We start from the raw sequence: 15,080 nt of genomic DNA, 5'->3' as shown, positions 1-15,080 counted from the left end.
AAATGATGAAGTTGAACAACTTTTATTTTTAGAGCTTAAAATTGTTTCAGCACTAAACATATTGTGAACCATATTTCTTTTTCGTAAGCACTTTCCTTTCAATAAGATATCTTAACCATTTATGTACTATAAATAAAAACATTTTGTTAACTTGAACTGGAAAGGGCTCCTTCATACGAAATGAGAATGAATGAACCACTTCCAAGTTAAAGTTATCAAATTGCAATATGAAGAACAGAGATGCTTATAAATCTAATGAAAAGAAAATGCAAACAAAATGAAAACTATGAATCCTAATATGTTTAATATGGAAACAGGAGGCAAGGGAATACGTGAAATGCAAGCTATATTTATAGATGAACCGATGACGTACATCGTGTGATCATGCTTAGTAACCGTCACACGCCACCATCTTGTAAGAACATTGAAGCCCTGCAGAATTTGACGTTCAAACATCATTCAGAGAAAAAGTAATAGATCTCGTTTGATTCACTTACATAATGTAATTATGCTTAGTAACCACCAACATGTATGAACTTCGAATCCTAGTTGAGAACGACGTTCAAACATCATTCAGAGAAAAAGTAATAATTATAGTTTAATTCAGACATTTTTATTCCGACATAGCACAAAAACCATTTAATATTATGCATTTAATAAATTTTATTATTTCTATAATAATTATTAAATTAATAATAAAAATAAAAAAACTAAAATTAATAATAAAATAATAACAATAATATAAAATGTTATTTAATATATTATAAAATATTAAATCATATTAAAATAATATAATAAATTAGTTATTTATTAATTTTAATTTAAAAACAAAATTTAAAGAAATGTTAAACGGTTTTTCAAGTTTAACATATTTTTAAAAAAAAATATTTAAATTTTAATTAATAATTAACTTATTTTAATATTTTAATATAATATTCAAACATGTTCGTTAAAGATTCTACATTGTGAAAGACGTTCCAAGATTTCTATTCAGACATGGCTTCTTCATCATCATCATTAAGAAGAAAAGAGAAGGTTGCCCGGGTTATAAGAAACGCAAACCCATCTGGATCTATAAGTGATGAATACACCTGAGGAACGTTTTTATACTGGAGATGATTATGATATTGATCAAAAACTGATTATGATATTGATAAAAAAAGAAAAGATTTCATGTTTGATTTTAAACCCAAAAAAGAGTGCCACATTTTGATATTGGCGGAAGAAAAAAACGTCAAAGCCCTAGTGAATACAATGTTCTATTCAGCACACCGTTAATGCTCCTAATATACTTCAATTCCCTTCACGTCCCAGCCCCGCAGACTCCGACGTTTTATGGCAGGAGTAAAAAGAAAAGAGATCGATAAGTATGGTACTTTCTGATTTTGGCGGCTAATTAAGAGAAAACGTCAAATTCCCAGACAATACGATGTTGTATTTAATGCACTTGTTTTTTACTGGAAACGTCGATTTATTTTCGTCTGCGACGTGATTTTTAAATATAAGGTCAAGTGTGTCTTGTATTCGACATGGAATATGAATGTAAAAACATAACACGGTCTCACTGTTTGTTCGCACTACCATTTCTACTTGAAATTTCTTCTTCATGGACGACTGCGATAAAGAAATAAGCTTATGTTCAATCTTTTCTGTTTTTGTAAATTCATTTGGTTTCCATTTCTAACGTTTGCCAAATGTTTTTCGTTTATCTTTAGGTTGTGTTTCGTATGTGGTCAGCGAACTTCATCATATTCTCCAACGACACCATTTCAAGTATGTTTTTTTTTTCATCTTTAATATCTCATACGTATGATGTGTGTGCTCGTGTTTGTGTTGTGTTTTTCAATTCTGGACGTATGGTATATGTATAATTGTTTATTTTTTCCTTTAACGTATGATATTTGTGTTTGTTCCTTGTCAGCAAACTTCGTCATCTTCTTCAGTATCACCATTTTGTTGTCTATTCTAACTATAATTTACTAACTCTGTAAACAGGTATGACGAGCTTTGGATCAGGTCAGACGGGAGGAGGTGGTAGATCTATGACTTGGATGCCTGGTGTCACATCCCGTCGGGTTAATGATAAATCAAAGCCGGTGGAGTTTGATCCTAAAACATTTGTGGCTATAGGGGAACATGTAACAGAGTTACTTGAGCACGCTGGCAAGATTTCATGTCCCTATTCTTGCTACCCATTGGGGTGATGTTTTAGAGGTTGACAAAAATCTACTATGGGAGGATGTTTAGGTATGTTTAAGCTGTTTTACTTCCATCTTTGACTTATTTTCGTTGAACATGCTTCAACATTATTTTTCTTTTTAAAAAGGAAAATTGGGTTATTCCTGATGATGAGAGGATAAGGAAGAAGATTTTATCCCAAATTGCAACCCGGTGGAGGGACTTCAAGATGACAATGACACGTAAATTCGTCTTTGGCTCTAAACAGAACAAAACTCCCTGTACAAGGTATAAAATATTTGATGAGGCGTGAGTGCAGTTTAAAGAATCTAGAATTACTCCTGAATGGTAGGTATGTTTTATAATATTTTTCTCTAGTCGCACAAGACAGGATGTTAATTTCTGAATTATATATGCTTAATAATTTTCATTTTTTCATGGGTGAAAAGGATAGTCGCCCAGGACAGATAGAGGCTTAATGATACACCACACGTACTTTCTCGTGGTGGTTATGCGTTATTAGAGAAAAAGATAAGAAAACGTCGAGTTGAGGAGTTAGGTCTTGAGTCACCTGATCTAGCACCTCCACCAACTAGACATGATTATGGAAGGCTGCACGGACAAAGTCCAAAGGCTAGTTTACATCCTAGTCTGCTCAGGAGATATGCCATAGAATTGTAAGTGTACCATAGTTCATAAAAAATTATGTAAATTTGTCTATTATGATATGCAGGATGAGTTGGTTGAGCAAGAGACTGAAGGCACATTTGTGCCAGAAGTTAGGAAGGACATCCTGGTAGCAGCCACAGGTAGGTCAGACCGTCCAGGTCGTGTGCGTGCCGTTGGAGGAGCTACTGGATTGAGGGACTACTTTGGCCCTAAACCAAGAAGCACACATGTCGTGACTCCAGAATTGGTTATTAGCATCACGGAACAGGTGCAAGTCCAAGTACGAGAGCAAATGGAAGAATGCTTAAGAACACTCAAACAAGAACTTGCGATGATCAGACTACAACAACAGCAACAGTCACAGTAGGAGGACGCCCCTACAGATGATCCTACCGCACCTCCTGCGAGCACCAAAGACTCATGCTCTAATGTAAATCGTACAGATATCAATGTTCAGTATGAGTTTTTGGTTGATGAGGATCCTTCGCACGCAGTGCCCATTGGAGTACAGCTTATAGGAGGCCACACCATTCATGGTGCTCCTTTATTGCCCACTAACGTGTGGGTAAGGATTGATGATGTTAGAGACCCCCAGGCTCGAGTGCCAATGCCGACAGATGAAATCCAATTCGTGAGGGAGGCCTTAGGCACATTTATAGTTTGGCATAAGGCCTTGATCGTTCCATATTTTGGCCCACTAGCGGTATTGTATTCTTATTTTTATTATCTTAAATCATCAACTTATAATTAAATGATTCCTAACTTCTGCAAATGTGACTTGTAGGTCTACCGACCAGAGAAGCAAGCAATGGCTCAACCTGAGGCTCGTGTGCAAGCAGTAGACGATTATCCTCTATCCATATTGATGTCAAGATTACCTCAGTTGAAAAAACAATCGGTAGCGGTGCCGTGGGAGTTAAAAACTTTTGGCGTCGAGTTCCATATTCCATTGTATATTGAATTCAGTGATGCATTTGAGCTGATTGGTGGAGATAGAATGTTGAACATTTCATGCATACAACTGTGGTGCATGTAAGTTTTTTATTTGTTATTTTCCAATTTGTATATTATTAGTATTATTACATTTTAATAAATATACTTAACTTTATTCTTATAGGTACATGGACATTGTCGTAGTGGAATCAAGTCGGGGGTCAATTTATGGCTTTCTTAAACCTCAGACCACCCAACCATCTAGAAACACATTAGATTCCAGAGAATCATATATGCAAACATGGATGACCAAGTCTAAGAGAGAGATATATATGGCGCCATACATTGATGCGTATGTTTTCCCAATATTGTTAACTTTTATAAAATTTTAATCAATAAACTCACTGGTTATTGGTAAATGATAAGGGTCATTGGCAACTCATGGTGATCATTCCAAAAAAAGCACAAGTTGTATGGTTTTGTTCCCTTCATAGGAAGATGAAACCGAAGTTGAGGACCTTGATACAAACGTAAGTATTACATTCATTCTTATCATTGCATTATGATATTAATATATTAACTTATGTTTCTAATGTTTCAAATGTTTCAAATTTGTTTAGAGTTCTGACTAGGACCAGAGGACAACAAATTGATATTATATATCCTAAGGTTGAAATTCGTTGATCTTTAACCTTTAATTTTCGTAGTCAATTTTAAATCGTTACATTAAACTAAGTTCTTTCACATGTTTAGTGTAATACGCAAAATGATTCTTGGGCATGTGCCTACTACATCATGCCATGGATCAAGGCAATCATCCGAGCAGAAATCAGATGAAATTGGACTGAGGTAGAAATTTACATTAGCAATGATAAACTGACATGGATGTTGATTGTGATGAACAAGATTCACATTCCCCCGATAGATCATGCGCGAGTTAAAATGCAAGAGAAATAATTTTTGACACCTCACTATTCATTTGACAATTCACTTCTAAAGTAATACGATCATTAGAAAGTAATTTTTATTTGTAAAGAGAAAGAGAGAATATGTATATATATTATACAATAACTGATTTTATTCTATTGAAATTCTTTAATATTGATACTTGGTCGGGTAAATTTTCATCTATTATTCAAATTATCTGAAAACCTCACTAGTGAAAAAATGTTGTTTAACGTCACCCATCAGACGTCGGTTAGAGGGTAGCCCGACATAAATTAATGGACGGTGGCATTATCGTAAATAAGTTGCTAAACACAACGTCGGTTTTTAGGGCAAACGACGTCTATGATATAGTAGACATCTGCTCTGCCCTAAACCGACGTCCAAGGGCCTGAGGTAGGCGAGAAGACAGTTTTTTCTGCCCTATTGACGTCGGTTGTGATGAGGTGCTGACGTCTACCTGACTGCAAGTAATGCTCTTCACCTGATTCTCAGGAGCTTAGACGTCACGTAGTAAAACACCAACGTCTATGGCTTGTCCATAAGGCGACAAGACATCAATTTCTGCAAAATAGATGTTGGCTTTCTGGGTGAGCGACGTCTATGTGCCTGTAATTAATGTTATTCACCAAACTCGCAGGCACTTCGACGTTCAGTAACAGGGGTTGACGTCTAAAAGGTTATAGATGTCGGCGCACCAGGACAACGGTCGTCTACTTCCCTGATAGGAAATGAAACGTCAATTCGATCAGCGCCGTAGACGTCGGCGCCCCGTGTATCCGATGTCCATTCAAAAGGCAGATTAAAAGTTATTTTGGACGTCATATTAGTGAGATAACCGATGTCTAGCTAACTATATACGTCGGTTTCTGTAGCAATCGACACCTCATTTCATGTTAAATAAACCGCAGACTCGTAGTTTCGTGAAATTGCATTCTAGTTTCTGATACATCGTCGTCTTCCTCCTCTCCTTTTTTCTCTCTTGTGGCATTGCATTCCAGTTTCTGATAACATCATCATCTTCCTCCTCTCCTTTTTCTCGCTTGCAGCATTGCATTCCAGGTGCATTTTTTTTAATTAAACCGTTTAAACTTTGTTCAGTCCGATTATATTAGTCTTTCATCGATTATTTTCTAGTTCAACTGATTAAAATTTGTTTTCCTTGTGTTGTGTTTTAGTGCACTTTTGTTCCTCTCTTGGGGTAGCGTAGTACCACATTCTGCCTTTGATAGTTGCCTCCCAGAAAAAGCGGCGTCTTTTGGATTTCTTGTGGCGTTTCGACCCAAAAACGACCCTGGGTCGTTGCCTAGTTAGCGTTTCACCGTAATTTTTCCCTCTTGCGGTTGAAAATGGAACTAAGCAAGAACCCAGGTTTGGTTTTGGGTTGAAATGTCATGAGAAATTCAAAAGACAAAAGCTTTTTTTCGGGAGAAATTAGCAAAGACAGAGTGTGCTACTAAGCTATCCAAAGATAGGAACAAAACTGCACTAACACAACGACTATGTTAGACGTCGGTTAATGCATACACCGACATCTATAGTGACCTTAGACGTCGGTTAGTGACATATTCGAAGTCTTTATGTGCTCTTAGACGTCGATTAATGCTTAGCCCAACGTCTATATAGTGCCCTTAGACGTCGAGTTAGGCCTACACCGACTTATAGTGACGTCAGACATGGCACTAACTGACGTCTGTATAGACGTCTGTTATATGGGTGTCCGACGTCCCATTGACGTCACCGGTAATGACGTCGGTTGTTTAAAAGACGTTAAAAACTCAAAATAACAGACGTGTAAAGCGCTTTCTGCACTAATACCTCCAATGATTAATTGATCATAGTTAATACCGATAAAATTATCAGGGGATGTCCTGGAACCGCTCTGTGCTTATATATTAATAGTTTCTCATTTTGTTACTCCCTAATTTTATTTATGGTGAGTTTATGGTCATATGGATGTACTCAGATATGTTTGAAATGTTAATTATAGAATGTGAATCTTCTTTTTGTTTGTTTAACTTTTTTTTTCTTTCAACTATTTCTTGAATGCTTTGCGGGAGATAAGAAAATGTTTAGAATTATATATAAACATGATATAGCTTATGAAATTTTTTTTAGAGGAAAATCACTTTGGAGATAAGTTTGACGAGTTATGGATTTGAAAATAGAAAAGATTTTAAATAACATAATGTTTTAAACATAATAAATTTAGATTTTTTTTTATAATAGGTTTCAATCTTCCTCTTCAGAATTGCATAGTTTTTCTTTTTTAGAAGTTGGTTTTCTATTTTTGAACATCAGTTTAATTTGGTTCTTTATAATTTCCGTTTTTTTAAAATAAATCTTTATGTAATCACAAATTATAAGTATCTTTTATCAAAATAAATAATAATTTATAGCATGAGTTTAAAATAAAAAAATTAAATGTAAAATAATAAATATAAAATGAGTGTAAAATTTATTCGGTATGAAATTATCAAATCCTATTAATATAATAGTTAATATAATGTGGAGCCGTGCAATATCAGACTAATAATAGAAGTGCACCTTCACTTTCTAAAGAACAGTAGAAATGAGACGAAATGAACAGTATATTATGCAGTTCTCTATCAATTTGAGGGAGTTGAAATTTCACCTGTAGCCGTGTCCACAAAAGCCACGAAGGTTTTGTTTTTATGGGACCAAACTTAAATGCTTATCTTTTAGCGTTTTTTAACATTTGGAATTGAAAATGTAAGAGTTATAAGCTTGTGAAAAAACACTGTAAAAAAAAAAAGAGAAAACAAAAACTCTTTACTCTTTGTATCATCACATTCTTAAGTATTAATTAAAATTTAGGTTTAAACCCTCGTTTGGTTCTCGTATTTGTGTGTCAATCTCAATTAGGTTATCATTTTTTTTTTGTCTCAATCGGATTCAAAAACTTGTAAAAATAAGCCAATTAAATCCTCTTTGTTAAGTTATCACTCTCTGTTTAGTAAATTAATGACACTTCAAACAAGTTTGTAACAGCAATTGGAAGGTGTCCAAACATTCACACAGTTAATAAATATGTTGCAACTCAAAATGACTTGTCCACTTGCAATTTTCAAGCCAAATTGATGGTTCAAAGGAACTAAATTGACAAAAATTGCAAAACATGGGGACCCAATGTATACACTTTTAAAAGCGGATACTAAACTGAAAATTCTCTCTTAACATGGGGACCAATTAAGGATTTAAGCCTTAAATATTTGACATGGCACCAAATGTAATTATTTTCACCCTTCTCCTTCTTCTCTTCACACGTGATAGAGGAGCTCTCTCGTTTCTCCTCTGTCAGTCCCTCTTGAGCAAGTGCGGTCACTATGAGACCGACGACTTTGGTTCCTAATCTTCCTCCAAGACCATGAATACCCTAAAACAAAGTCTTTTAGCTTTGGCATAACAAATGGTGAAGTGAAATAGGATTAAGGAGAGAAGAGATTGAGATTGACCGTATCGGTGGAGCGAACGCCGCATGTCTCAAGGAAGAATACGATGACTCAATTGAGATTAACACACAAATACAAAACCAAACGAGGGTTTAAATTTTTATTTGGACTCAAAATGAAACCGCTCGATTATCAACGAGTCATGAATTTTATTATCAGTGTGTTTGTTTATTTTTCACGTGTTTTACTGTTAATGTTTTCAATTTTCACAATTTTAATGCATTAAATTTATAATAAAACGATGATGTTCAATAAAAGAAAAGTTAACAAACTTAAAAAAATATTTCATTTAAAAAAAAATTGATATCTTATATTTTTTGTTGTAACACGTTTATTCTACCAAAAGCGTAACAAATGGATCAAAACTATAGAAAACAAAAATATTTACGGTGAGATTCGCAAAACAGAAGCAGCTTGAATATTATATTTTAAAGAATAATGATAATTAAGTGATAAAATGTGCAGTCAAGTAAAATTATTTTAAACATAAAATCAATGTAAAAAACTCATTAATTGTTAGTCATGAAAAAATTATAATGTCAACAATGTATATATTCTAAGCATTTTTTTTGGAATTTGATATATTTCAATTATATTTTTGTTTTGTTAACTTTGAGTATTATTTGTAACATTTAATGGACAGTTGAAGAAGGTATATGGCAAAGAAGAAGAAGTGAATTGAGATAATTTTCACGTGGGGGTCTGATTCTAGGGTTAGACTTGGAAGGAGAGTGAGTGTCATGGCTAAGCTACAGCCCTCCTACCTGTGGAAGGGACAAATTTAATGCTCTTCCTGTTAGCTTTCTTACCTTTTTCTTCCTCTCCTTCAACTTTCCTATTCAAACTTCCCTCACCCGGGGCCATTTTCCTCTTCGTAGCAAATAATTGCGGTGCTACTGATGCAAATTTATGCCACCCCATACCACAAACGTACACAGTTGCAGAAAATGTCACCTTTCGGACAAATAAAATTGTGTTCAACATTCGCATGGCAATCAAATCACACTACTCAATGCTTCCAAGAACGAATACATGTCACGTTCTCTGTTTCATAACTTGCTCTATATGTTTGGATCAACATTTTAATAACTTGCTTTTTGCTCTTTCATATACTTATTTAACTTCACACAATTATAACTTCAGTCATTCTAATCGTAACATAATTCACACTCAATTATCAGTTTTGTGTATTTATCCTTTCCCTTATAAAGAATTTTTAAGATTAACTTAATTTTATAAAATTAACTTAAAGATTATAAATTAGTTTTATTCTTAATTAATATAATATTTTTAATATAATTTCTTATATTAAAATGTATATACAAAAAATATAAAATTAAATATTAATGGGTAATCCAATTGGAATTTAAATCTAATTTAATTTGTAAAATTAATTTTTAAATTAAGGTTTATATTTATTTATATGTAAAGTGACTTTATGTTTAATTGATATAAAACTTTTAACATATTAAAAGTAATTGATTTTGAGTAAAAGAATATTTAGGTTCCAAAGAAAAATGCAATAAATTACGATGTTAATCTAAATGTTGGTCAGATAGAAGAATATAATATTAAATCTCTGAAATCATAGAGAAATAATTATTATGCATTTATATTATTTTTTGAAAAGAAGAAAGTTTATGCAAGTTATTAACAACGTTTTGTTATCATAAAATATCATTTCCCGTATTGTTATTACACTTGAAAATGTTAAGATATTGAGTATAAATTAAAAACACCAGATATGAAAAAGTTTGGTGATATATAAGAAATACAAGAGTTACAAACATGTTTTAAGATGTTTCAATCGAAGTGGTGTGATGTTCTTACATGGACAAGTATACATGAAATGGTTCGTCTAACTTGTTTAAAGGATTTGCTTTCGGATAATAATACTTTAAAAAACATTTTTTTTACAACATTTTAACGTTATTATGTAATTGGTCTATATTGATATTTATGATTATTATTATTATTGATTATGGACTAATTACAAGATAACACGTAAATGATGTTAAAATGTTGTTAAAAAATATTGTCAAAATATTATTATCTTTTTTTTCTAATAAAATATGGATTATGATATTTTAATAACTTTTTGACAACCGGACACGTTCATCACTCTATTAATCTATTTGAGTTTATGTTTAAAAAAAAAATTGAAAGAGACCAATCATAAGTTATCATATATGCGTTGTCAAAATATTATTAAAAAAATGTTATTAAAAGAATAGATCCAAAAACATCCTTATTTTTGTTGAAAAGAAGAAGCATATAAAGATGCAACACAGAGGACAAATTTTAGTGATGAAACGTTTGACGGAATATGCTACGTACCCACACTGATTGATGCACACACATCGTTCTGAATTTTTAGCATTCAGCAGAGTGATGGGGGCAGAGGCAGCAATGCAGAGAGCATGATGATGGATGCTGCTACGTTTTGGGCTACATATGCAGGCAAGTGAAGGGCCCTAATTGGGTGGAAGGATGAAATGATGATGATGATGAAATTAGAAAGGTATAATAAATTTGAAATGGGGTGTGTGATGTCTGCATGATTGGCGAGGCAATGAGTATAGTACTGGTTTTGAGGGAGCTTTGTTTGTGAGCATCCGTTAGGGACAGAAAAGAGGAGCAGAGTTCAGCTGCTGCTTGTGCATAAAAATGGCATGGCACGCCTTGTACCATTCCCAACCCTAGCTTTTGGACTTACTCACCATTATTTGGCTCTTATATGTTGCTGCTTTCTAGTCATCTTGTGCCTCCAAATCATTATGAAACAAAACGGTAAAGAATATCGTTCAAGTGCTATAGTCCAATGGCATAAAGCTTCACTTTGGAAGTTTTACCAACAAGAACGAATCATGGATATCTCTCGGTCAAAGGTAATCATTCGTGAATTTTTCTTTTTAATTAACAATGTCTTTGTTAACAAACATTTGTTAACGAGAGAGTTGAACTCAATCTTTCTTATCTTTTTTCCAACTTTACTAAATCACTCTTTTATATATATATATATATATATATATATATATATATATATATATATATATATATATATATATATATATATATATATATATATATATTAAATGCTTAAGTATTAAGAATAAATTAAGTTACCAGTCAAACATATATTATAAATATAGCTCCTTCTTAGACCTCATTCATTACTAATAAACGATCAATATTTTTATTAACTGTCAATCAATTATAACTATGTCAATCAATTATAACTATTTAAAGAGCTATCTTAATAGTTGGTTAAGAATTATTAATTGTTTGTTTGTCCAGTTCATTGACACAATAACTTTAATAGTGATCCAATTAAAGGAATGGTTCAAAGAGTACCGTTTGAATTAGATACCATACCATACTTTGTTTCTTTCTTTCTTCAAACAAAATCTAGTTTTAATTTTTTTTTTAGTTTTATTCTTTTAAATATCCCCACCTTATATTAGAGTAGTAGTTAGTAAATAAATAACACAAGATTAAATTCTATTGTCTAAACTTAATTTTAAGGTTTAATAGGTTCGTCGGTTCCTATTTTTGGGTTCGTTTCAATTAGGTCCTCCTATTTTGAAAGTACTCAATTGGGTCCCTAATTTTATAAATTTGATTCAATAATATCCTTTCCGTTAAATTCAATGAACGACATTAAAAACAAGTGGCATGCTGAAGATTTTTTTATTTCCAGGTGGCACAGTTTAAGTTTTATACGTGGTAATTAAAGTCATCAAATCCTTTTCACACGTCTCAAGATCAACATGTCCAGCAAGACCTCCAATGGCAACAATATTCCCTGTCTTGGCAGATGTCACAACTTTCAACCGTTGCCCCATCATCAAATACAACGATTTCAACTCAGCCTCCTGTGTATGCTTCTGCATCAATTCTCCTTTCAACAGATCATACAACGAAGAAAGCACAAAAACTCTCTACCCCACATACAAAACCCCACTAAAAATCCTACAAAGAGCCAGAAAAAACTCATCGGAATCACCCTCCCCTTCGTCACCATAGCCATTGCCAACCTCCCCCCTCTATCTGGGCACCATCTTAATCGGCAAAGCAAACATCTTTGACACAAAAGCCACACAAGGAACCTCATCCCCAGAGTCACACCCCTTCATTGCCTTCCTCACCATCTCCACCTCCTCCACCACACGCTCCTCCACCACATCCCCAACAACCTCCCTTTTCGGAATCAACCTTGATATCTGAAACGCCTGTGCTGCAACAGTGTCCGGCAGACACCTAACCACCATCGACAAAACCGTGTCCCACAGCGGAAGCCACCGGCTCATAAAATGCTCTCAACAATGCATTCACACTTGCGTCCGACAACGGAAACCAGCACCTTTCTTCCCTACAATCATCTTCGTCTTAGGGTTAAAATAACTAGGTCCCCACAATCATCTTCGTCGTAATCCTCTAGAGTCTCACTAGTGTTGTCGGTGGTTTCGGTGCCGACGAGTAGAGAATCGATGTCAGAGAGGTATTTTTAGGTCGATCCAGCACTGGCAGAGGACGACATGTGTCTAGATGTGGACGCCCTCCACGATGTCGACCAGGAGGAGTGCACTATCGCTAAGGCGCACCGTTGTGGAGACCTCGCTTCATAAGTCAATGTGACCAGGGAAGTCAATGAGGTTCACCGCGTAGCCGTGGTAGCGTATGAGGATGGAGGAGCTCTTCATGGTGATGGCACGCCGCTGCTCCTCGTTGAGGTAGTCCAAGAAGCGAATTTAAAATGACTTTAATTACCATGTAATAACCTTACTGTGCCACCTGGAAATTAAAGGATGTTCACCTCGTCACAAAGTTAATGTCATCCATTATTATTTAACGACAGGAACATTATTGAATCAAATTTATCAAATTAAGGACTCAATTGAACATTTTCAAAATGGGAGGACCCAATTGGAACAAAATCGCATAAATAAGAAGTTACGAACCTATTAAATCTAATTTTAATTAAGTTTACTTATTGATTCGTTGGTCAATCGTATATTATAGTAGTGGAAATTAGGATCTGTTGTCTTTTCTTGATTTATTGTCTTTTCGTGTTACTGAAAAGTAGAGAAGAATCCATTTACGTATGCTTGCAAAGGGGAGAAAAATCGATAGCTAACCGATTGCATTGTGAGAAATGTGGAGAATCATGTGTGTGAGTTAGAAGTTCGGTTCGGAAACTAATTCTTGGGGTGTTGTGTGTTTGAGTCATGTTTTATGATTAAGAGGATGAATGCAAATTTTACATTAATTTCCATGTTGAAACCAATTACGTAATCGATTATATATATATATATATATATATATATATATATATATATATATATATATATATAATATCAATAATAACAATAATTAAAAATATAATTATTATTATTATTATAAAAATAATAATAATAATAATATATTAATTTTAATTATAAGGGTGAAATTGTAATTTTATATTTAAATTTATCAAATTTTTTTATCTATCATATCAAGTGACAAAGTCTCACAAATTTCTATCTTAAATCCTTTAACTTTTATTATAAATTCTTTCAAAAAAAAAAATACACAAATCATCCACTCAAATTAAACTGTTTCAAATTTATCTATTCAAAAGAACACATTTTTAATATTTTGTAATGTTTTAGAAATCACGAGTCATGTATTGAATAATCAAGATTTTAATTTAAGATTCAAATAAAAACTTAAATACTTATAGTGAAGGATTTTTTTTTTTTTTTTTTATAATAGGATCAACCTTGTGTGATTGAAAAAATAAATAATCTTTGCAAGAAATTTGACTAAAGAATGTTTTGGGAAGTTTGTTTTCGGACTTTGATACTTCACCGTTTTGTAACACAACCAGACGCACAACCAAGCCTTGAAGAATACTTCTCTTCCAAACCTTGAACTAAGAACAAAACACAACCTCTTCCAAGGTAAGTACACTGTTTCAAATAAAGCTCCAAAGGAAAACAAAAAGTATTTCAAATCTTATACCGGGGTGCAAGTAGAAACTTGCGAATGAAAGAAGCAAAAACCTAAATCAACTGATGGGCCTAGAACAATAGTTTACGCTTCACATGTCACTCACTACTCAAACCCCCTCCCTTCCAAGTTGCACAACTAAATCAAAACATAATAAGATTATATTTTAAAAAATAAAAATTAAAATCTTATCTTTTAATTTACTCCAAATCTAGATTTGTTGATTTTTATTATCATTATACTCCTCATCTTTATATGATTTGACCCTAATTTACGTTGGAGTAAGAAAAACTCACAAGATTAAAAAATCTTTCATTAAAAAAGTTCACAAAATCAAAATATTCACAACAATTATATAGATCAAGACTAATTGTAAACTTTTTTTTAGAAAAAATAATCATTTTAAATACAAAAAATTACAACGTATTAAACTACAACATAAATTAAGTTACAACATATTAAATTATTATTATATTATAAAATTACAACATATTATATAACATGGATGAGTTGATCTTATACATAAAAGTAGAACACTAGACCTTTAGTTTGATCTTTTACAAGAAACTGCTTATTTCGGTGTATTTAATAGCAACTTATGCAAAGCCCATGGTGAGTTTATTAAAATTATAAATATTAATTATTTATTATCTAAAATTATAAATATCAATTCACTATTTAAAATTATTATATATTTTAATCTTTACTTTTATAATTTTAACTTTTAAACTAATTATGAATTAGTAACGTCGAAAACTCAAATGTTCACCGGATAAAATGATAATGTTATAGTATATAATTTCCCTTTTGAATCTAAATCTACATAATGTTGAATATTTTATAAAAATAAAATTCATAAATTAATATTTAAAGCTTTTAGTTGGAGTTAAT

The sequence above is a fragment of the Vigna radiata genome, chromosome 2, assembly GCF_000741045.1.
Source record: "Vigna radiata var. radiata cultivar VC1973A chromosome 2, Vradiata_ver6, whole genome shotgun sequence".
In the NCBI taxonomy this organism is placed as follows: Eukaryota; Viridiplantae; Streptophyta; class Magnoliopsida; order Fabales; family Fabaceae; genus Vigna; species Vigna radiata.
The sequence above is the reverse complement of the archived record's forward strand: the minus strand, read 5'-3'. Positions refer to the sequence as shown.